The 24,445-nt window shown below is 42.8% G+C and overlaps 1 protein-coding gene across 1 annotated transcript in view; it reads left to right on the top strand.

The window, feature by feature from the left end:
- The first annotated feature begins 11,275 nt into the window (after positions 1-11,275).
- CTDSPL2 (CTD small phosphatase like 2) overlaps positions 11,276-24,445 on the top strand; it is a 67,450-nt gene continuing 54,280 nt past the window's right edge. The window contains exon 1 of the mRNA XM_024199570.2: positions 11,276-11,423. The gene's annotated coding sequence lies outside the window, so the exon portion shown is untranslated. The remainder of the gene's footprint in view (positions 11,424-24,445) is intronic.

Raw genomic sequence — 24,445 nt, 5'->3', positions numbered from 1 at the left:
AGTACATAAAAGGTTGTTACAAGGAGGAGGGAGAAAATTTGTTTTTTAACCTCTGAGAATAGGACAAGAAGCAATGGGCTTAAATTGCAGCGAGCGCAGTTTAGGTTGGACATTAGGAAAAACTTCCTGTCAGAGTGGTTATGCACTGGAATAAATTGCCTTGGGAGGTTGTGGAATCTCCATCATTGGGAATTTTTAAGGGCAGGTTGGACAAACACCTGTCAGGGATGGTCTAGATAACAGTCCTGCCTTGAGTGCAGGGGACTGGACTAGATGACCTCTTGAGGCCCCTTCCAGGTCTATGATTCTATGTGCTCAGGCCCATCCCAAATATAGAATTTATATTTTGGACAATATCCTGAGTAGCTATAAGCATAGCTAGTTCAATCCTAATGCTTAAGCTAACTATATTATGGCACCAATGAGTTCTATAAGTAACATGCTTGCCTGTAAAGGATCTCATAAAGGAGATTCACTTCTAATCATAGAATCTTCAAACCACTCACTCCAGTATGAGAAGATAATAGTGCAGGTATACGATTAATCTGTTTCTTAGAGGTTCTCAACTTTTTTCTTTGACACCCCCACAACATGCTGTGAAAATTCCATGACCCAGCTGTGCCACAATTGTTTTTCTGCATATAAAAGCCAGGGCTGGTGTTAGTGTGTAGAAAGCCGGGCAATTGGCTAGGGCACGACACCACAGGGAGCACGGCAAAGCTAAGTTGCTCAGGCTTTGGTTGCAGCCCTGTGTGGTGGGACTTAGGCGTCCTGGGCTAAGGTCCTGTGCGGTGGGACTTCGGCTTTCTGCCCTGGGCCCAAGCGAGCCTAATGCTGACCCTGCTTGGTGGACCCCCTGAAACCTGCTTGGGGGCCCTGGACCCCTAGTTGCGAACCACTGTTCTAGATGGTACTAAGATAAAGTTCAAACTCTCAAGAAGTTTTAAAGGTGGAGGGCTCCCTAATTCACTATTGGAAGATTAATTTTGTAAATTTGCCAAATGACTGAACAACGCTTGTAGTTCTTACTCATTTCAATAGGTAAAAATATTTAATCTGACTTTTATGGGGAGTGAGATGTGAGTGCATTGCGAGATCTTATCTTCTTTCAACTAGAAGAAAGGAGGAGTCTGGTGCAAGGGTTTTTTTAAAAAGTTTTTTTTAAATAAGTGGCTCAATTTTTTTTAAATATTAAAAAAAAATTTTTTTTTAATCACAGGATTTTGCTACTGCAGAACCATTTGAACTGACCGCTTTCCTAGGAGCAGCTAGAGAACAATGCCTTTGAAATTTAGCTGTGTTCTGTCCCCTGCTACCATTAAAACTGACACAGTCAACAAAAAACAAGTGACTTTAACCTATCCAGTTTAAAAAAAAAAGGGGGGGGGTAGTTTAGAAACACCCAAACCATTCTTGCTAAGTCAGTATCAGTTTCCATGGAAATGGCAGCATACAAAATGTTGACAGATTTCAGACACTGTTACTTGAACACCTTCTTGCCTAAAAACACCACCTAGACTGCAAAATTAAATTGGTTCGCACAGTCTGTAGTATTAGTTTTAAAAGATAAATTAAAACAAAGCACCTTTAAAGGACATCACCTGTGTTTTTTCTATACATTGATGAAAATAAGAAAATGAAAACAGTCAAGCTACTCCTGATCTGTGTGCATGTCATATACCCACATGCCTAGAAGGGTATTCAGCTCATCAAATTCTTGTTTTAATGCCCTCAACAAAGTATTCTCTCTAGAAAGCAGCTAATAGGACCAACTGGCCATCCTTTTTCAAAGCTTTACATAAATTCAAATTAGATTCTCTTACACTAAATACTATATTTTTCCTCTAAAGCTTGTATCACTAACTGCTTGGCCTTATCTACAGTAGGAAAATGTAAGCATGGTAAAAATGGCCACCTGGTCTACACTAGAGTGTATGCCAATTGTAACACTAGTGCTCAAAAAAGTGGGTTGGAGGTGACAGTGGGGCACAACGGCTGTGGGGGGGGGAGGTGACGTTTGCGGTACTGCTCCTCTTTCTGCTTGGTGCTCCAGGATGCTTATGAGCCTATCAGTGCTTTGCTGCCAGTGCGCGGTGCTTTGCCGCCGGTGCGCTGCGTTTTCCTGGCGGATCCTGCTTTCTCTCTCCCTCCAGTCCTGTGCTTTCTCATTCTCTTTAATAGATTGCCGCATCACTTCTTGCAGCATGTCTTCTTTGCTTTTTTGCGGTCTCTTCCTGAGTCTTTGCAGTCTCTGAGCAGGCGATAAGAGGGACGGCTGAGGTCTCAAGGTTGATGCAGCTGTATAGGCAAAATGCAACATTTAATAGAGGCAGCATTGTTTATACCAGACAGAGTAATGATTGCCCCCGCACTTAAGGAGTAGAAAACACACAGGGTCTACACAATAGCATAATTTTCCCGTCCGAAACAGAGCACACATATCCCACGGGAGCCTCAAAATGGTGAGTAAGGGGGACTGATTGTTTCAGGGCTGCACTGTCCTCTGGGTTTCTGTGCCTTGGGGAGAGCCAACAGCTTCAGGGGGCACCTACACTGAACACTGTCCCAACATTTTCCACAGGAGTTCGTCCTGGACGATATCTCGCTGCTGAGGGTGACCTGGGAAGCAAGGGAGGGTCTTCTACTACAATGTGGCTTCCGCCCTGGCCCATATGCAGCTTGCCTGTGTGCAGCAATGGTCCCCCCACCCCTCGCGGCACAGTGGCATGGACACGTTAGCCTGGCTGGGACAAGGACCACGGTGGCTCTCCTGATAAACCTGCGCAAGCACATTGCACACGTTCTGGATGAGACATTCGAGGAGATTACCGAGGCCGATTACCGTGATGTGATAAACCACATCAATGCACTATTCCGCATCTAGGCATGCATGCCTAACCCTCCTCTCCCAAAGAGCCCGCACCGAAAAAATTCCTTCCCGAAAAAAAAAAAAACGCTTACCGGGAACCTGCTCTTCTGTTTGTCCTCCACCAAGTACCGGCCGCTGCGACTGGCTACCTTCCTCCTGGCTCGAGAAGAGCTCCTGGCTGCATGGCTCCAAGGATTCCGGGGTGTCTCCATCCGGCCCACCACCATCACTCCCGTTTTCCTCCTCCTCCTCCCCCCCTCACCGGCTCTGAAGTGTCCATGGTGGTGCTCAGAGTGGAGGTGGGGTTAACCCCAAGTATCGCATCCAGCTCTTCGTAGAATCGGCAGGTCGCGGGGGGAGCACCCGAGCAGCCGTTTGCGTCACGGGCTTTGCGGTAGGCACTCCGCAGCTCCTTCACTTTAATCCTGCACTGCAGGGCGTCCCGGTCATGGCCCCTTTCCATCATGTCCTTTGATACCTTCCCGAAAGTATCGTAATTCCTACGGCTGGAGCGCAGCTGGGACTGTACAGCTTCCTCCCCCCAAACACTGATGAGGTCCAGCAACTCGCCATTGCTCCATGCTGGGGCTCGTTTGGTGTGTGGAGGCATGGTCACCTGGAAAGATTCGCTGATAGCACTCCACGCCACGCCGGGCTGAGCAAACAGGAAGGGGATTTTTAAAATTCCCGGGGAATGAAAAGGGTCGGTCACATGGTTGGTTACCTGAGGCCAGGGCAGTAGAGTTTGAACTGATGACCAGAGTGGCTAGAACAGGCATTGTGGGATACTGCCGAATAATTCTGGAGGCCATTCACAGCGCATTGGGCGGCCACACTGGCGCCGCAGCGCTGCAGCGGCAGCGCAATACTTGCTATTCCTCTCGGAGAGGTGGAGTACATGCAGCGCTGCAACCACGGAGATACAGCACTGCAAATGCCTTGCCAGTGTGGACGGGGAGTGAGTTACAGCGCTGGGGGAGCCTTTACAGCACTGTAACTCGCAAGTGTAGCCAAGGCCTAAATTTATTCTGCACCTCAAGCTCAAATTGGTATCCTAAAACCCAAACTGCATTCTTTCTTCACATAGCCACAATACAAATTGTGGAATTGTAATGTAACTGAAACCTACTGATTTGGAAGAGAACAGAATACAACATGCTCTTTGTAGTGCTGACAGTAGTAAGCTGATTTCTGTCACAAAGTAAATGACTAAAATATAGTGAGACGATACATATAGTAAAAGGGACCAACTATTATAAAATCACTTTCCTAACCATAGTTTATTTTAAAACTGAATAAAATCACTTAGCAAGACAACCCACCACACAAAGATTTCCACTCAAAAACTATACTCATCCTTTAAAAGAAGAGACACTAGAAATCCATGTGTGCAGTATATCCATACATATTTGTTTTCTTCAGAATTTAATTTTTTATTTTTTCTCTCTTCTTGTTTCAGCAGCTAATGTATTCTGTATCAATCCACTGGGTCACAAAAGCGTTGAATAGGAAAAATTGTCACTGCACAGAGACATCATGCTGGAAATTGCCCTGATGTCAACTGGGGAATTTTGGGATTGACAAACTCCCGTAAAGCAACTTCCATTTTTTTTCTAGTCTAGAAGTTTCCCAAAATTAATTGTACCATAGTGGCTACTGAGAGACCATGGAATAACTGCACAGGTAAAAATACTGTTGTGCCAAAAAGCAAAATTGCTTTCTGGATGTCTTCAGTTGTTAGGGACATCCAGAATCAAATTTATTTTTTTATCATTTGTTTTTCTTATTCAACAGACTCATCTGAGACACTTACAAAGTACAACTCTACCTCGATATAACGCTGTCCTCGGGAGCCAAAAAATCTTACCGCGTTATAGGTGAAACCACGTTATATCGAACTTGCTTTGATCTGCCGGAGTGCATAGCCCCGCCCCCCCGGAGCACTGCTTTACCGTGTTATATCAGAATTCGTGTTATATCGGGGTAGAGGTGTATATATAGATTTAGTCTGCAGTAAGGTGGAATAATTTAAATCAAAGCAATTTAAATCACCAATTTTAATCATGATTTAAATCATCAGACAAGAAACCCTGATTTAAATAATTGATTTTAATCTTGTTTTGCATTTATACTTTTTGTTTTTTTTCCTGAAGGAAGATTGAGTCTCATTGGTTGGTAACCTTTAAAACATTTTGATTTGCAATTAAATATAGCTTTTACACTAAATTAGCTGCTTTTTTGCTACCAGTAGCAAACACTACATCTTATACACATTTATTTAAACAATTACATAGTATTTATTCAGATTCTTAATGTTTACATTTGTTAATGTTAGTAAATGGTGAATGATACATTTCTTATTTACTATATGGTAATTAATTTTTTACTCGTGATTTGTGTCAAGCTGTATTTGGATAGAAACCGGAATTCAATTTAAAATGCACAAAACAGCATTTTTTATTAGTTAAATACAATTATCTTGAGTGTGCTGGATACATAAGAACCAATAAGTTTTTAAAAACATGTTTTTCATTTAAAACTAATCGATTTATTGAAACAAATGAAGTATTATCTGTAGTTAGTGACTTGAAATGATTATTCTGAACACTGTGTCTAAATATTAGGATGGGTGAACTAGAGTGCATGGCATTAAATGAGGTTATTGATATAATAGGTACTGTGGAAACTTGGTGAATGAGAATAATAAATGGTACATGGTAATACCAGGATACAAAGTATATAGCAGGGATCAGCAACCTTTGGCATGCGGCCTGTCAGGGAAAGCCCCTGGCGGGCCGGGCCGGTTTGTTTACCTGCCACGTCCGCAGGTTTGCTCGATCGCGGATCCCATTGGCTGTGGTTCGCCGCTGCAGGCCAATGGAGGCTGCGGGAGCAGCAGCCAGTACATCCCTCGGCCCGCGCCACTTCCCGCAGCCCCCATCGGGCTGGGACGGCGAACCATGGCCAGTGGGAGCTGCGATTGGCCGAACCTGCGGACGCTGCAGGTAAACAAACCGACCCGGCCCACCAGGGGCTTTCCCTGACAGGCCGCGTGCCAAAGGTTGCCGATCCCTGGTATATAGGAATGACAGAGTAGGTCGCACTATTGGGGGAGTGATACTATATGTGAAAGAAAGCAGTCAAATAAAGTAAAACTTAAATGAATCAAACTGTGCAGAATTTCTATGGATAGAAAGTCCATGCTTAAACAGTAAGAGTATAACAGCAGGAATATACTACCAATCATGTGACCAGGATGGTGATGGTAATTGTTAGATGCTCAGGGAAATCAGAGGGGCTACACAGGCAGAAAATACAATAATAATGGGGAATTTCAACAATCCTCATACTGAGTGGGTATATGTCACCTCAAGAGGAGATGCAGAGATAAAACTTCTAGACACCATAAACGACTGCTTCTTGGCGCAGCTTGTCCTGGAACCCACAAGAGAAGAGGCAATTCTTGATTTAATACTAATGGAGCACAGGATTTGGTCCAAGAGGTAAATATAGCTGAACCACTCAGTAACAGCAACCATCATGTAACTAAATTTAACATCTTTGTAGGGAGAAAAATGCCAAAGAAACCCACCACAGTAGCATTTATCTTCAGAAAGGGGAACTATGCAAAAATGAGGAAGTTAGTTAAATGGAAATTAAAAGGAATAGTCACAAGAGTGAAGTGCCTGCAAACTGCATGGGGACAACTAAAAACACCATAACAGAGGCTCAAACTAAATGTACACCCCAAATTAAAAATAATAAAAAAAAATTAGGAAGAGGACCAAAAAATGCCACCGTGGCTAAACAGCAAAGTAAAAGAGATGGTTTAGAGGCAAAAAGGCATTCTTTAAAAATTGGAAGTCAAATCCTACTAAGAAAAATAGAAAGGAGCATAAACTCTGGCAAGTCAAGTATAATGAGGCAGGCCAAGAAAGAATGTGAAGAGATACTAGCTAAACGCACAAAAACTAAAAGCAAAAAAATGTAAGTACATAACAGGCAGGAAGCCTGCCAAACAGGCAGTGGGGCCACTAGATGATTGAGGTGCTCAAGGAGCACTCATGGAAGACAAGACCATTGGAGAAGCTAAAAGAATTCTCTGCATCAGTCTTCACTGCAGAGGACATGAAGGAAATCCCCACACCTGAGCCATTCTTTTTAGGTGACAAATCTAAGGAATTGTCCCAGGTTGAGGTATCAATAAAGGTGGTTTTGGAACAGATTGATAAATTAAACAGTAATAAGTCACCAGGACCAGATAGTATTCACCCAAGACTTCTGAAGGGTACAAATATGAAACTGCAGAACTACTAACTGTGGTATATAACATATCGCATAAATCAGCCTCTGTACCAGATGACCAGAGGACAGCTAACATAAGGCCTATTTTTAAAAAAGGCTCCAGAGGCGATCCTGGCAATTACAGGCTGGTAAGTCTAACTTCAGTGCCAAGCAAATTGGTTGAAACTACAGTAAAGAACAAAATTAGATCAGTGGTTCTCAACCGGGGATACACATACCCTGGGGGTACGTAGAGATCTTCCACGGGGGTACATCAACTCATCTAGACATTTGCCTAGTTTTACAACAGTCTACTAAAAAGCACAAGCAAAGTCAATGCAAATGAAAATTTCATACAATGGCTTGTTTATACTGCTCTATATACTATACACTGAAATGTAAGTACAATATTTCTATTCCAAATTATTTATTCTATAATTATATGGTAAAAATGAGAAAGTAAGCAATTCTTCAGTAATAGTGTACTGGGACACTTTTGTATTTTTATGTCTGAGATTGTAAGCAAGTAGTTTTGTAGTGAGGTGAAACTTGGGGTATGCAAGAGAAATCAGCTTCCTGGAAAGGGGTACAGTAGTCTGGAAAGGTTGAGAGCCACTGGTCTAGCCCATCTCATTAATTTTAGTGGATTATCAAACTCCCATAATTAAGCTTTAAATGTAAGAGTCCATGCCAACTTTTTCACTGCTGATAATGCAAAATATATCCAACTTATGCATTTAACTAGAGTGACTGGACATACTTTTCACTTACCTTAATGTCCACAAGAGTAAACCTACAAGTTTTGAATATGCAAAGAAGTTATATTTCCATTATGTGTAAAACTAACCAGTTATTGGACAAATTAGGACAAAACTGATTTTTGCAATGTCTTCTATTAAAGAGTTTTCAAGTCATTTAGTGCAGTTTTGTGGGTTGTTTTTTTTTTTTTTTATAAGACTTGGCTTTACAGCAGCAAAACAGTTCAATTTAATAAGTCAACAAATATTTTAAATTACTCTTCTTGTGCCTCTACAATAATACACAGGTTTAAAATATGAAAAAAAAAAATAGATCCAAGTGGAATAGAGAATAGAAAACAAAATTCCTGCAATTTTTTCTTCCCCTGCTTATTGCTAAATTACAGATTGCAGTCAAAGCTCCTTTTGCAGAAATATTCCAATTTCTGCAGTACATTGAAAAGATTCTTTACCTTCATAAACATATTAGTTTGAGAATTTGAGAGTCAAGGTAAAAATTTATCTTAATGAAGCTTGGCAGTAAAGCAGTAAGTAACCTCTTAAAGAAACAAACGTTTGTTGCAGTTTTCAACTAAGTTCTTCACACACTGGTTTTTACTGTACATTTCTTTTTACTCTATCCTGAGAGATGTTTCTTATGTACTTCTTAACTAATACGGAAACAAATGTTTGCAGAGTCTTGGTTCTTTGTAAAATGAGCCATCTCTAGAATACTTTCCACATCTATAAAATCTTTTGTCTAAGGAGCCAAAGCTACCTTAAAAGAAAGACTTAAGCCCCACAACAAACCAAGTTAGGCAAGCATCATACCCATTTTACAGCTCAGGAAGGTAAGTTGCCAAAATGTACACAGCTCAAGTCAGTGGGCAGAATCAGAAGTAGAACTCTGGGGTTCTTACTCTCACTGTTAGTACAATAGAGTCTTGGTCCATGACTAGGGCTCCTAGACGCTACGATAATACGAACCATATAGTCACTAGACTAGCGGATAATCTACTGTGATCACAGGTCACTGGTTCACTGGTCAGTAACTTGTTACATTTTAGGGACTCCAGAAAACATGTACAGCAATGAACTCTGCAGCCTCTCACACACCCTCACCACACATGCAGGTGGGAAGAGCAGGAGTTATACCAAAATCTGTCAAAATGAATGATGTATTGGCTCTGCTGCACATCCCTCCCAGGAGGGTTCCAAGGCCTTTCACATCTTAAATGCACCGACACACATGGTATACACAGGGTTTTTGCTGCACTGGAACTATACACAGAAACATGCAGTGCTGCCACAAGCAGAGTAGGCCCCAACCACCAACTGTATACTCTGATAGCAGCCCCTGTACTGAACATTCTCCTTCCTTTGCCTCCTCAGCTTGGTCAAGCCAATGAGCTCCATGCTCTTTTCTAATTTCAGTGGGAATAGGGGCTACTGACCAAACACCACCTCCTATAAACTGTTACTTCCCCCCAGAAACAGCAAAACACTATCCCCAGCCACACTAAACAAATTGTCTACCCAGAGTCAATGGCAAAAAATGTATTCCCTCCTACTAAGTCTTCACTACAGCATATCAACAAAATGTTGTTTCTCCCCATAGTCTCAGTACCCTAAAATGTCCTCCTTTACCCATAAACTGTCCTCAGCCTCCCCTGCCCCCAGAACACACAGCCCCCTCTTATCCTTTAGGCTCTGTCTTCACTGGGGAAAAATGTGTATTCTTTACTCAAGTTAACTAACTCAAGGTAAAATCCTAATGAAGACATGGAAGTTTATAGTTTTCACCCTAGTTAGCAGGTTGAGTTAAAGGCTATGTTTTCATGGCCAAAAATTTTGTTTTTGTTAGAAAGGAAGACAACTAGCATATTGACAGGTTACAAAGTAGCAGCCGTGTTAGTCTGTATCCGCAAAAAGAACAGGAGTACTTGTGGCACCTTAGAGACTAACAAATTTATTTCAGCATAAGCTTTCGTGGGCTACAGCTCACTTCTTCAGATGCAACTAGCATATTAGTTATCTTGCAGTAAAATCCTAGTGAAGACAAGACACAAGTAGCGTTTGCCTTGACGTAGCAATGCAAAGTCAGCCCTATACCCCCAGCTTGGGTTGATCTGCCCTAGCTACATGGAGGTAAATACTACAGAGCCTCCACCAGGATTTGACAGCAACATCGCTAACTCAGTGTGTGTTTATAGTGTGATAACTAATGCTTTTTTCTGGCAGTGAAGACAAGGCCAAAAACTATGGGGGAGCCCAGTATTTAACTTGACCTGCTAAATCAAGTGAAAACTACAAACAGCCTTGTCTTCACTAGGATACTACCTTGTTAGCTAACTCAAGTTAAAACTTTTTTCCTAGCAAAGATAAGGCCTGGAAATAATCTCCTCAATCTGCCCACCTCAATATCCAGTATCCTTAGCATCCTCCTCTCTATCACTAAAGTTTGTCTCATTTGTCACAGCTGCTGCAGCCCCAGAGACGAGAATGCCTGTGTGGACAGGGCTCTCCATCTTACTGTGTTGCTTACTGCTGCTGTCAGCAGTAGGCCAGACTTCTGCTCTGACTATACCTGTCAGTACTAGCACTGCCAACTACATTTCACGTATGGGAACAACTGGGGAAAAGGCTCTCTATGCAGTGTTGCTATAGCCACGTAGGGCCCAGGATATTACAGAAACAGGGTGGCTGAGGCAATATCTTTTATTGGACCAGGTGAGAGAGAAGCTTTCAAGCTTACACAGAGCTCTTCTTCAGGTCTAGCTGACCAGACCAGACCCAAAGAACGCTGTGTAAGCTCGAAAGTTTCTCTCTTTCACCCACAGAAATTGGTCCAATAAAAGCTATTAGCTCACCCACCTTGTCTCTCTAATATGCCTGTCCATGTATTTATCCCATACCCATCACAAGGGTATCTGAACCCACTGCCTCCTCACAGTGCCAGAGTATGGGCCCCTCACACACTATGGCCACCCCCTCCAGGGTGAGGTGCCCCCCGCCACTCACAACCCTCCTCCCCCGTGGGGCCCCCCCCCCCCCCCCAGCCCCCTGTCAGTCTGAGGCAACCCCCCACTCAGCGCCCCCTCCCACTGTGAGGCAACGCCCCCACTCAGCACCCCCCCCAGTGTGAAGCGCCCCACTCGTGAGGCGCCCCACAATCCCCTTCCCAGCGTGACCTCCCACTGACAGCCCCTCCCGGTGTTGGCCGCTCTCCCTCAGCCGCCCGCGCTGCGAGGTGCCCCCAGCCCGCTCCCCTCGGCGTTGTGCCCCGCGCGAGGCCCCGCTCCTCCCCGGCACCGTTCCGACCCCCTCCCCCGGCAGGGCTGCGCCTGCGCGGCGGCCCCTCTCCCATCCGGGTCCCTCCGTGCGGTGTAGCAGGTCGGTAGGCGGGAAATGGCGACTGGCTGCTGAGCGGCTGCGGAGCCCCGGCGGCGGTGTAAACACAGCGGCGTCCGCCCGGCCTGGCCGCCGGGGCCCCGGATACCGGGGCCCGCCTCCTCGGCACCCCGCACCCACAGGTAGCTGACACCCCCTCCCCGCCAGCGCGGGGTCCCGCCCGGGATCGGGGGGAGCCAAGGGGGCTCCCTCCCAAAGTGGCCCCGGAGGAGCCCCGCTCCGGGCCTTGTCCTCCCTCCCTAGCGGGCTCCCCCCGTGTAAACCCTTCCCCGTCGGGGGCTCCTCGGTCCCGGGTGTGAGGAGACACCGCTTCCCTGTTCGCCCTCCCTCCCCGCCTCAGAGGCCACTCAGCGAACCCCCCTCCGGAGAGGGGCCCCAGCCTCCCCCCCGAGCCCCCCTGTGCTGGGGGAGGCGGCTGGGGGACTGTCACCTCCCCCCGGACACCCCCAGCCTCCCCCTTTAGGCCTAGGCCTATGGTGAGGCGACTCCGCCTAGAATCCCAGCGGCTCCCCCATCTCCTGGCTGCCCCCTGGTTATTCTGGGGGGTGGGGTGTATGGGGAATGCTCTGCTTTGGTAGGCTGCCTGGGTGTCCTGTGGGGGGCACCCCCCTGCTGCTGCTGCTGCTGGCTTGTGTGCATCCCAAGTTGGGTTTGTTTAGGGGGCGTTGCTCTCCTGGCTGCATCCGAGTCCGTGTTACACACACACACACGCGCACACACACGGGGAAGTGTGGGGAGTGCAACCCAGGACGTGCCTGTTGCTGACTCTTGTTGCAATTACATTGGGGAGTGAAGCACTGGACATGGCTGTGGGCTAACTCTTAAAGTAATCGCCTGGGATGAGCCTGCCCTGGACTGAATAAGGATGTTGGGGAACACTGTGCCCGTGCATGCCAGTCACTGACTCTTAGTGCAGTGACATTGGGGAGCGCAGGGCCAGATGTGCCTACCCTTGACTCTAACAAGAGTAGGAATGGGGTGAACAGTGCCAGATATGCTTGTTGCTCTGTCTATTGGTGGTAATAATAATGGGGAACATAACCTTGGATGTGCTTGTTGCTGACTGTTACAGGAATAATATTGGGGAGAGCATCACTGGATATTCCTGTCATTGTGACTATAGTAATATTATTGGAGTGATGGACAGCCTTGTAGCCTTTTACAGTAATTAATTGGGGGACTGCCACACTGGATGTGTCTCGCTCACTATGATAATATTGGGGACCACTGCATAAGATGCCCCCATCGTGGAGTTGTATCATAATATTGGAGTGTACTGCTGCACTGAATGTGTCAGTTGCTCACTTCTATAATATTGGGGAGCGCAACAGTGGGTTTGCCTGTTGCTCATTTTCCACTAATACTTGGGACTGCATCACAGAATGGGTGCAATAGTCATTTTTGCAACAATTTTGGTGGGCTCTATGTCAGAACTGGCTATCACTCCTTTTATCATGGGGGAGGTCTAGGTTGGATATTAGGAAACACTATTTCACTAGGAGGGTGGTGAAGCACTGGAATGCGTTACCTAGGGAGGTGGTGAAGTCTCCTTCCTTGGAGGTTTTTAAGGCCCGGCTTGACAAAGCCCTGGCTGGGATGATTTAGTTGGGAATTGGTCCTGCTTTGAGCAGGGGGTTGGACTAGATGACCTCCTGAGGTCCCTTCCAGCCCTGATATTCTATGATTCTATGATCATAATACCAAAGAGTGCAGTGCTGGATGTGTTTGTTCCCTTTCATAATGATGATTTTGGGGGATGTAGTTCAGTGCCTGTCTCACTCTGTTTTATTAGAATATTTGGTTTCACAACTTCACATATATTTATGGTTCATTTTTAAATTAATACTGAGGATCACTATGCCGAATATGCCTGGCTCTTTCCTTTTTTGATGATGACAGAGTACTTTTCACTCTTATAGTGCTGTGGTCTGTGAGAGGATCTCAAAGCACTTTATATTTATTAATTAATTATTGCTCTGTTGCCTCAGGCAAGTCACTTAACCTCTTTTCTGGTTTTCCCATCAATAAAATGGGAATAATAATACCTCACAGGGGTGTTGTGAGGATTAATTAGTTAATGTTTGTGAAAGGCTGTGAAGATGAAAAGACCTATATAAATGTTATGTATTATTATTATTAAAGTGTCATGACACACTGAGGTAAGGTAGTAATATTGTACATGTTTTACACATGGCTGAACTGAGCATAGAGAGGTTATGACTTACTCAAAGTTACACATTGAATGTTTGACAGTGGCAAAAATAAAACCCTGGAACCTTAATTCTTACATGCTGTAAGCACTAGAGAACACCACTACTTTTACTTCTGTCTAATGGATATATTATAATATTTTCTCAGATGTTATTTGTCCCAGGAAGTGTTATGATGATTTTGGTGAAGCTATTTTATTTTACTTAGTTTTGGTTTTGCACATATGTCTTGCCCATTTGTAGACTTTAAAGATATCATGGCACTTTTCATAAGAATTAGGGTTGTGTGCCCCAGGATTCTGGACAAATTCAAATTCAGGTAATAATTACATTTTGCCTCTCTAAATTCTGTTATTCCTGCCAGGATATTTACACTGCATAAAGCATTCTTCACTTTCTTCCCTAAAGTATTGTGTGGCATTCTGGTCAAGACTTGATTGTCTTCCCACTGACTTCAGGGGTACAGAATAAAGTTCCTAATCATTAGCATGTACTGCCTCAAATATTACTGCATTTCAGGGATTTGTCTTTAGATCTCCTTTTCCTGCCCCACACAGGTTTTCAGAGTTTTACTGTTTGTAAAGGTTTCAGAGTCGCAGCCCTGTTAGTCTGTATCCGCAAAAAGAACAGGAGTACTTGTGGCACCTTAGAGACTAACACATTTATTGATGCATCTGATGAAGTGGGCTGTAGCCCATGAAAGCTTATGCTCAAATTTGCCACAAGTACTCCTAATGTTTGTAAAGTTATTGGAGATCTCTTGTTTAAGGGTATTATAGAAGTTGAGGATATTATTTTGTAAATGTCCATGCATTTCAGTAACCTAAAGGTAACTTTACTTCAATAGGGTGTAAATTTCAAGCTGGAGGAAAAGATGGCACTAACAAGTTACTGTGAAAAAAGTCTTACTTTGTTCACCACAAGAATGACATAATGACAAAGCTTATTTTCGGAATAGCCAAGCTGACTGGTATTCTTTGTTTCCTTTTTAATTACATTATACTCTTCAGCTATTTAGCACCCTTAATTTTACTGTGTTTGTCAAGTGCAGTCTTTTTCATGATTCATATAAGTGCTTAGTTCTTTTCTTGACACAAGTTAGTGGAATTAAGGTTGTGTCACTAATAAAAGCAAGGAAATACAAAATTAAGACTGAAATTGAGACTGAGGCCTGTCCTATTGTAACTGGTAGGTAATGAAGCATGATTTATTTATATATAAAAGAAATCACTGTTAGGAGACTCTGCAATAGGGCTGTAACAGGCACAGTTTACACATGGGGTGACAGCAAAAATGTAACCGTTGGCTCCTGTTTGTTTGACTCAAAATTTCAGTGTTGATTTTGAATAGTAACTATTTTTAATCAGAATTTTTTAAGAGGGGGAGAAGAGAATCCCAAAATAAATAGGTTGAAGAGTTGAAATGTATGTTAGCTTCATTTAAAATTTTAGTTTTTAGAGTAATTGAGTATATATTTATTAACGATGTATTTATGAGCAGATGGTAATGGTTTCTTTGGATTGTTTATGACATTCACGGACAAATTGTCTGCTGTGCCCGTATACATAGACTGTTTAAAACAGTTTTCTGGTCTCTTCTGTTTTACCATCCTTGAGAGCCCCATGTAGCAGTTACCCTTCATCTAGCTGAAGACCACTGGACAGGACATCCTCTGGAGCCAAACGAAAGCTACTCCGAGGAGTCGCCTGGAGAGGTTTCTTAAGTATAAGATAATGATTTCTTCCCCATAGAGGGACAGGTGTTCTGAATCTAAAGAACTTTTAGCTCTTGACTCCATGTTGAGTGAAGGACCAAATTCTGTCCAGAAGCTATATCCTTTGCAGGGCAGTGCTTTTTTTTTTTTTTTTACCATTTTTAGACTATTGAACAGTTCTTTCAAACACAGATTTAAGAGACTACTGTTTGTTATTGGAAGACAACCTGGAACTTTCAGAACTGAAGTAACGTACTTATGAATTTTTTTGGCTATTTCCCTAACTTCCAGTCTGTTCATCCTTGGAACTCCTGGTCCCTATCCACCTTGCTGCCAACTAGTGTGCTTACTGTTTCAGCCTGGCCTCCCCTGACCAGCCAGTGAGTATCTCACACAGTTTATGGACTGCACTGATGTCAGAACAGGACTTTAATTCAGGCTTTATGACAGGCTGCCAAGTTTTCTTCCCTCTTGATTCTACTCCCATTCCTTACTTTGTCTTAGGAACATTCCTGTTGACAAAGACCTGTTGTGATGCATGAACGGATCAGACACTGATGCTCCCAGCTTTTACTGTCCCAGGAAGAGAAGGACTAAGCCTGAATTAAATTCTGTTCCTTCATGTTGTAGCACTTTGTATTACCAGTCATTAGAAGGAGCTTTTCTTTACTATTTCACACTCTCCCAATCAAATTCTTAGTAAGGGTACGTCTTCACTACCCGTTGGATCGGCGGGTAGTAATCAATCTATCGGGGATCGATTTATCACGTCTTGTCTAGACGCGATAAATCGATCCCTGCATGCGCTCCCCGTCAACTCCGGAACTCCACCAGAGCGAGAGGCGGAAGCGGAGTCGACGGGGGAGCCGCGCCCGTCGATCCCGCGCCATGAGGACCTGAGGTAAATCGATCTAAGATACGTCGACTTCAGCTATGCTATTCTCATAGCTGAAGTTGCGTATCTTAGATCGATTCTCTCACCCCCTCTCCCCCCAGTGTAGACCAGCCCTTAGTTATAATTAAGGATGGAATTTTTAGTTGGGAGAATCCTTCTCTGATTCGGCAGCGGAATGGTAAATTCTCCCTAGAAGCTTGGTCAGTAAAGTAGAATTCTGGTTCACATTGCCTTTGGCATTCAAAATGTCAAGCCCTGTAAAGCATTCTTAATATTGTAGGTTATTATATGCTAAAATGTAATGCCTGTTGCCGAGTAATGTTGTATTTATTTGTATTGTATTTTTAGTTTTGCTTTTCATAGATCAAGCTATTTGTAAGCAAATCAGTTGATGTATGGTTGTGTTAAACTGTATATATTGCCACTACTTTAAAATACAAAGTGGATTTATTAGTATCAGTTTTACATTTCCAGGTAGAAGGTCTTAATTTTTCAATAGTAGTTGAAAAATTAAGAGAAGATCCATACACTTCATGGATCCTCTACTGTGATCACTTAAAAAAATGGCATTGGTGGATGTTCAGTTGTTGTCATATTTCATTTTATCTTAAGTGATTTCCATAAAGTCAGTTTCAGGGATTAGTTCAACCTAGGCTTTCTTAGGGTTTGCCTACACAGGGACATTCAGAAAAGCTATATCCAGATTAATTGAAGGTATGAATTTAAAGTGAATTAGTTAAACCACATAAACCCCTATGTGAATGCTCTTATTCAGAATTAAAGTGACCTTAATTTGATTTAGGAAATTAATTAAAATAAACTGAAGACAGGCCTCTTTAATTCTGAAAAACTGCACCTTCACAGGAGCTTGTGGTTTAACTAACCCACTTTAAATTCAAACTTTCAGTTAATTCTGATTAGCTTTATTGAGTGTCCCTGTGTAGACAAGCCCTTAGTCATGTGTACAATATTGTAAGTGGCTTTGGTTTTACCTGGTTGTCTAGAGAAGGAGATTTGGGGAGATAGGATGGCCCAGTGGAAACTCCATTGAGTGTCAGGAGATCGGTGTATTCCCAGCTCTGCGAATGACCAGCTGTGTGACCCTGAACAAGTCACTACCTCTGTGCCCTGATCTGTAAAATGATTTATCGTAGTTTATAAAGCAGTAAGATCTATGGACAAACCTCTGTGATGCAGAAGTATAGCTGGTTCTGAAGAATATTCTCACTACCAGCAGCTGCATGTGATTCCTTTTATTGTAGGGGAAAATTTAATGAGTGTAGCTCCTGACAGAGCTGGTTTTATAAGAACCTAGCCCCCATCAATCAGGCTTGCTAAAACTCACATTAAATACAATGCTTAAAACCCCCCCTACGTGTTGCAGCAGATCTAAGCGGGATCCACTGTCTAAGGGCTTGTCTACACTTGAAATGCTACAGTAGCCCAGCTGTAGCATTTAAGCGTAGACACTAAGGGCTGGTCTACACTGGGGGGGGATCGATCCAAGATACGCAACTTCAGCTACGCGAATAGCGTAGCTGAAGTTGAAGTATCTTGGATCGAATTACCTGGGGTCCAGACGGCGCGGGATCGACGGCCGCGGCTCACCCGTCGACTGCGCTACCGCAGCTCACTCTGGTGGAGTTCCGGAGTCGACGGTGAGCGTGTTCGGGGATCGATATATCGCGTCTTAACGAGACGCAATATATTGATCCTGGATAAATCGATTGCTACCTGCCGATACGGCGGGTAGTGAAGACGTACCCTTATGAGAGCAATGGGAGAGGATCTCCAATTGACTTAGCTAATCCACCTCCCTGAGAGGCAGTAGCTACGTCAATGGAAGAAATTGTCCATTAACCTAGGGCAGTCTATACCTGGGGTTAGGTCAATTTAACTATGTCACTCAGGGTGTGACTTTTTTACACTCCTGAGACACCTACATAGGTTGACCTAACGTTTGAGTGTAGACCTGGCCTAAGTTTTGTGTAGACAGACAGTGTTGGTCAACTATGAAAAAGTAGGTCTGCCATAGAAAATTTCTTCCAGAGCTCACATTCAGACTTCCTATTAAAATCAAGCAAAAGATACAAAGAAAGCATAAAAACTAACTCTTTGTGAAATTTCACACTGCTCTTCTGCCTGCTTTTAGGTAAACAGGAATTTATGCCTCCTTTTAAGCCCATTTTACTGTGCGTACTAACTATGGAGTTGTTACCAGGTATCTCCATAATCATGTGGAACATAGGTGAGGAAATATTGGTCTGACGAAGTGGGTATTCACCCACGAAAGCTTATGCTCCAATACTTCTGTTAGTCTATAAGGTGCCACAGGACTCTTTGTCGAAGTATTGTTACAAGCTTAAGTGGGTTTTGTTTTGTTTTCAGTTTTGAATTTGCAATACTTATTTTGCCTTCATGTAGTTTAATCAGGTATAAAATTATTTAGTGAGATGCCTCTCCCATGATTAAAGGAGCCTTCATCTCATTTCATTAAAAAAAAAAAAAGCAGTTTTCAGGTCAACAGTGAGTTTCACTTTGCAGAATTTGATGCCCCAGGATGCATGCTGCTGCTAACCTTCTCATCCCAAAAACTGGGGTATAAAATTAATTTAAAAAAGAATGATAGGAATTTCTAAATAAATTTAGGATTGCCTTTATTTCATAGGTAGGCTCCAATATTTATTGCTTTTCTGTGGTAGGTGTGAAGTTGTCAAGTGATCAAGCTGGTGATCTATAACGTATTTGGACTTGGTGGAATATGCAAGTAGAGGAAGGCAGGCAAGTACACAAGACCAAAATTAGGCCTAAAAGACTAGTCTTTAAAGGTGTAATATTATGTAGTTACCTACGTCAGGTTAGGGCTAAGCAATTGTTCCTAGTGTGAGCTATGCTGACCAAGTTAAAGCTTTAACAACCATTTGCTAAAATTCAGTTGCTTAGATTTAAACTGAGTTCAGAAAGCATTAGCTAGATTGAGGTAGGTTACTCAGTCTAATATCACATTTGTAAATTCTTGTCTACAATAGAACTATATGATAGCTGCAGGTGCTGAATATTTCTTAAAATCTGTCCTAAATTTGTTTCATTACCCTGTGTAATAGATTCTTACCTCACCTATTGTTCAAACACTGAAGGCAGCAGAAGTGATCTCCTTCCATAAACTGCTACTGCTGGTGGTTTTGAAGTATTCTCTTCTTGATAATCTGGTTTAATAACGTGAAACACAGTTAAAACTAGCATATCCCAGCCTTCTTCTCTTGGTTTAGTAATCTGTTTTGCCACTTGATTCCATCTGAAGGGTTTTGCTCCTGCCCCTCTCTCCAGGTAGCTCCAGCTTTCCTGCTGGTTGGTAGGGAGAACTTCTTCCCTGGCTCCGCTCTGGATTCCTTCCAGTTCTCTCTCCTCTTTACCCTTATATCGCAGTGCACTAGATGACAGCTCTGCTTAGTCTTTTCTAGCCCTTGGTCTCCTCACCACTGAGAGGGCAGGAGCCTTTTTATAGGAAGGACTGTCCTTGGGCTATGATGAGGTGTCTGGTCACCTGACCCAACCACTGGCTCAAGCCCAAATCCATCACCTGGGGGGCTGGGCCCATCTCCCTTAAAGGACCAGCCCAAACTGTGGTATTCTGGCTGTTTGGAGCAATGTGCACATGCTTGTAGTGCGTGTATGTATAGGCACACACTTTATTTATACATTTTGAAAATGAGAGCTTCTATCAGAATAATTAAAAAAGCATAGTTGTGAAAGAGTTACATTGCTTCTGTGAGGAAAAGGATTAGGACTGCCTGAGGCCGTAAGTCAGTTTTCTGGAAACAGCAGACAGGAAGTTACAGTAGGTAATATATAGATAACAGAAATAGCTATTAAAAAGTTAATGTATTTACAGACCTTGTCTAGACTAGATTTAAAGGTGTGACATTAGATTGAATTACCTAACAGTCTAGTTAACACCTTTTAAAACTCTAATCAAAACAAAGCAATTATACTTTTTAAAACTGGTTTAGTTTAAACATGATTGAAAAACACCCTGTTTGCCCATCAAGACAGGGCCCATGATTTTTAAAGGAAGTGAGCCAGGAAGTTATTTGAACCTTGACATTTTTAGTGGACATTCTTAAAAGATCAGTAAGTTTGGAAGTGGCAAACATGATTCCATTGTTTAAAATAAGTGTCAAAAAGTTACTTGAGTTTAGGGGTATTCTGCTAACCAAACTGTTGGAGTTATGGGGCGGTATTTCTGCTTGATAGGGAAATTCAGTTGATTTACTGCACTTAGGTTTTCAAAAAAACATACCATAATGTTCAACTTCAAAGATTAATAACCGATATAAATGTGTCCTGGACCAGTGCATGAAGTAGGGTTTCAAACTGTAAAGTGGCTTGAGATCAGGAAATAGAGGTCTGTCATAGATGGTTTCCTACTTTTAGAAGTGAAAAAGATATTCCAAATGGAGTGCTCTTGCAGCCTCTCTCTCCATATATTTCTTTCTTCTCCTTTTTGTTTCAGGTGACAGCAACATTAGAGATGGAGTTGTGACAAAGTATGCTCCTGCATATGCAGACTTTTCCAGTGGTAGGGGCAATTTGAAACTGGCCTCAACTACACACAGATTTTATACTGGCATAACTATTTCAATTAGAGGTGTGATTATTTTTTTACCAAAATAATTATACTGTACAACCCCTAGTAAGGACACAGTTAGACTGATATAGATTATTCACCTTGCTGTATAGATAGCTATAGCAGTATAATCACTTTTATACTGGTATAACAGCATCTGTGCTGTAGTCAGTTGCACTGTTTTAACTATACCAGTATAGTTAAATTAGTACAGCGGTTCTCAAACTGTGCTTGGGACCCCAAAGTGGGTCGGGACCCCGTTTTAATGGGGTCACCAGGGCTGACCTTAGACTTGCTCAGGCCGAGGGCTGAAGCTAAAGCCTGAGCCCCACTGCCCAGGACTGAAGCCGAAGCCTGAAAGTGGGGCTCAGACTTCGGCTTCAGCCCTGAGTGGCAGGGCTCAGGTTACAGTCCCCCCATTCGGGGATGAAGCCCTCAGACTTTGGTTTCAGTCTCCCATCCACCCCTGCTGGGGCAGCAGGGCTTGGGCTTAGGCTCAGGCGTTGGTCCCCCTTCTTGGGGTCGTGTAGTAATTTTTGTTGTCAGAAGGGGTTCGCGGTGCAGTGAAGTTTGAGAACCGCTGAAGTAGTACAACTTTTGTATGCAGAAAAGGTGTGTAGATAGTGTAAAACCAGTTGGCCTCATGCTTCTGTGGCTACTTTCAATCAGGAAAGCACTATTCCGCATGATGATTTGATCATTCTGTGAAATTCCCACACTAAAAATGAAATAATAATAGTTGGGAGGTTGTAGGAAAAGATTTTGACGATTCTGCACCCAGTGTCACGTTTCCTTAACACAAAGTGGAACAACTGAAATGGTATTTTGCTATTTTCAGATTCAGAGTACAAATTAAAAACTACAGTGTCTGACCAGGACACTCCATCTGAATTAGTGACATCTTAATTTGATATTCAAAATGCGCATGAGGTCTCAATCAAAGCTCTGCAGAATTGATGAATGCATTTTTCAATCTGTTTTCCCACAATCTCTGACTTTTAAAAACATGTTTTTTTGGAGTGTTCTACCATTGTTGTCTCTGATGCCACCAGCTACTCTGCCTACCTGTTATCAATTATAAGTATTTGAATGTAAGGGTGTTGGTTTTTTATAAATAATTGGGATTTCTGAGCTTGCTGTTGGTGGGTAACTATCTTGTTAAAAAGGGTCTACATTTGTGACACTTACACCACGAGAGAGCCTTATGGCCAGGAACAGAGGTTGAAGAAAGTATTAAAACATAGTAAAGTTAAAATGGCTTCTTAACGTTTTTTTGTCAATAACTCGAAATTGGGACAAATTGTGTTAAATGTTTAAAACAAACTGTACCTAGGCTAGAATGCACTTTTTAAAAAATCATCCTTCTTAACTTGTCCACAAGAGGGAGGGATAGCTCAGTGGTTTGAGCATTGGCCTGCTAAACCCAGGGTTGTGAGTTCAATCCTTGAGGGGGCCACTTAGGGATCTGGGGTAAAATCAGTTCTTGGTCCTGCTAGTGAAGGCAGGGGGCTGGACTCAATGACCTTTCAGGGTCCCTTCCAGTTCTATGAGATAGGTATATCTCCATATATATATATATATATATATATTAGCCAACTAAAATATGTTAGAAGTCAGTTGTGCTGGACTTTGTTCAAGCATTATTTCCAATTTTGGTTCCAAGCCCACTGTATACAGGACCTAAGAAGCTAGAAACTAATGTCTAACATTCTTCAATACTGATTTAACACTTATGGACTTGTATACGTGGGCTTGTCCTACACGCAGGGCTTGTCTATGCTGCCCTGCAGTTTGGACTATGGGGGTGTGAACAGCAGTGTGCACCAAAGTACTGCACTGTAACTCCCCTGTCTGGACACTGCATGCACAAACTAAAAGGTTCCTAGTTCACATTAAAACATTAAACACGTTGATGCGTTTTGTTATTCACACCTGCAGTGGTCCGAACTGCAGGGCAATTCAGGCATAGCCTCAGTAAAATTAATCTGAATTAACTTTCAAAGTGGTAGTTAGACCACACACCATACTCTTATTCAGAATTAATTCAATTGAATTAAGCTAAAGCTAGGCCACTTTAATTCTGAATAAGAGTATCTACACAGATGTTTAAAGCAGTTCATCTACTTTAAATTTAAATTCACACCTTTAATATCATTTGGATACTTTAAATTTAAATTCACACCTTTAATATCATTTGGATTCATTTTCCTGAGTGGCCCTGTATAGAAAATCCCTTATGCTTCCCCCCCCCCCCCTTCAGTCATGATGTGTAGTGAAGAAGAGCCTGAAAGAGGTATTTGGGTGAAAGGAGGTGTTCCCCTTATTTACATGAGGAATATTAGGAATTTCAAGAATGGTCTTGCCTGGTTTTACTGGTGAGCTTTTTAAGAATTCCCAAAGATGTTTATTGTGAGCTCTCACACCTTAATTGAAGAGGTAGAGGTGATGACTGCCTTTTGTTCCAAGAATTTGTTAGGCAGTGAAGTTAATAGTTAACAAAAATGAACAAAAAAATCTGGCATATTAAACAGTCTGACTATCCTTTCCTGTTTTATATGCTCACTTCTTGGTCTCTTGTTTCTTATGATGTCACAATTTCTCTAGCTTTCTAATTGCCATAAAGTCTCCTATGTTAGAGAAGACCTGAATTTCTAATATAAAACCCAGAAAGCCTCCTCAGTTCACCCTTCCCCCCCCCCTCCACAGAAACCTCCCACCTCCCCGCCAAACCCACAAGTCACTAACAGCAAGGTCTCCTTTAAATGTCATAAACCATAAAGAATACAAGTCCATTTTTGATCCTTGCAGGTCACTTTTACCTGTACAATTTTGTACTGCCATATGAATATATATACATCAGTATATTGTATACAACTATGTATAAGGATGAAAAATAATGAATTGGATGAAACTTGAAAATATGAGATGATAAAGGTTATTTTTTGTTGTGGGTGAAGGGAAAGGAAGATAAGAATTATTCACAACCTTATTAGAATCCAGAGGATTCCCCCAAACAGTTGTATCTCTTACTTTTATATAAATCACTCCACACTGCAATCATCCTTATAGTCAAGGAGGACTAGACTAGAATCCCTTTGGAGCCCGGCATCATTATTCCTTAAACAGCTGCTTACTCCTGGGGGAATTGTGCATCACTGTGGATGCCCAGAATTCATGTTCCCCGCAGATTTCTTTGCTTTGCTGCAGAAAAATGACTTCTGATGGGGGAGCAAAAGGAAGCTGCAAGAGCAGTCATGCACCTCTCCCTGGCAGCACAGGCAGGTTGGTTCGGGCGCCTGGAGCAGCCAGTAGAGATGTAAATCATCACTGGGTGTGTGTGAAGGGGTGGGCAGTTGGACATGAGAGAGAGAGAGAGACACTCTGTCCCTCTCGCTCACTATTGTGGCACGCTCAGCATGGAGGGGCAGGCCTTCGGGGTGTGTCTGAGGAAGTAGGTGTGGCGCAGGCTGTCCCCTCAGGCAGAGCAGAATGTAGCAACCTGCCTGCTTAGTGAATTGTTCCCATTGTCTTTGTGAATTCTCCCAGGAGCATAAAACAGGTGTAAAAGTTTGAAAGCTCCTTTTCATGGCCAGAGTGGTGTAAAGGACAGTATGGCCTTATAAATGCTTATGGTGCTTTAGTGATTAGAACTGGTCTAAATTTTTGGACTGAAAAAATTTCTCATCAGAATGTACTCT

Source organism: Terrapene carolina, unplaced genomic scaffold (assembly GCF_002925995.2).
Source record: "Terrapene carolina triunguis isolate 2854851 unplaced genomic scaffold, T_m_triunguis-2.0 Scaffold67, whole genome shotgun sequence".
NCBI classification, from domain to species: domain Eukaryota; kingdom Metazoa; phylum Chordata; order Testudines; family Emydidae; genus Terrapene; species Terrapene triunguis.
The sequence above is the reverse complement of the archived record's forward strand: the minus strand, read 5'-3'. Positions and strand labels throughout refer to the sequence as shown.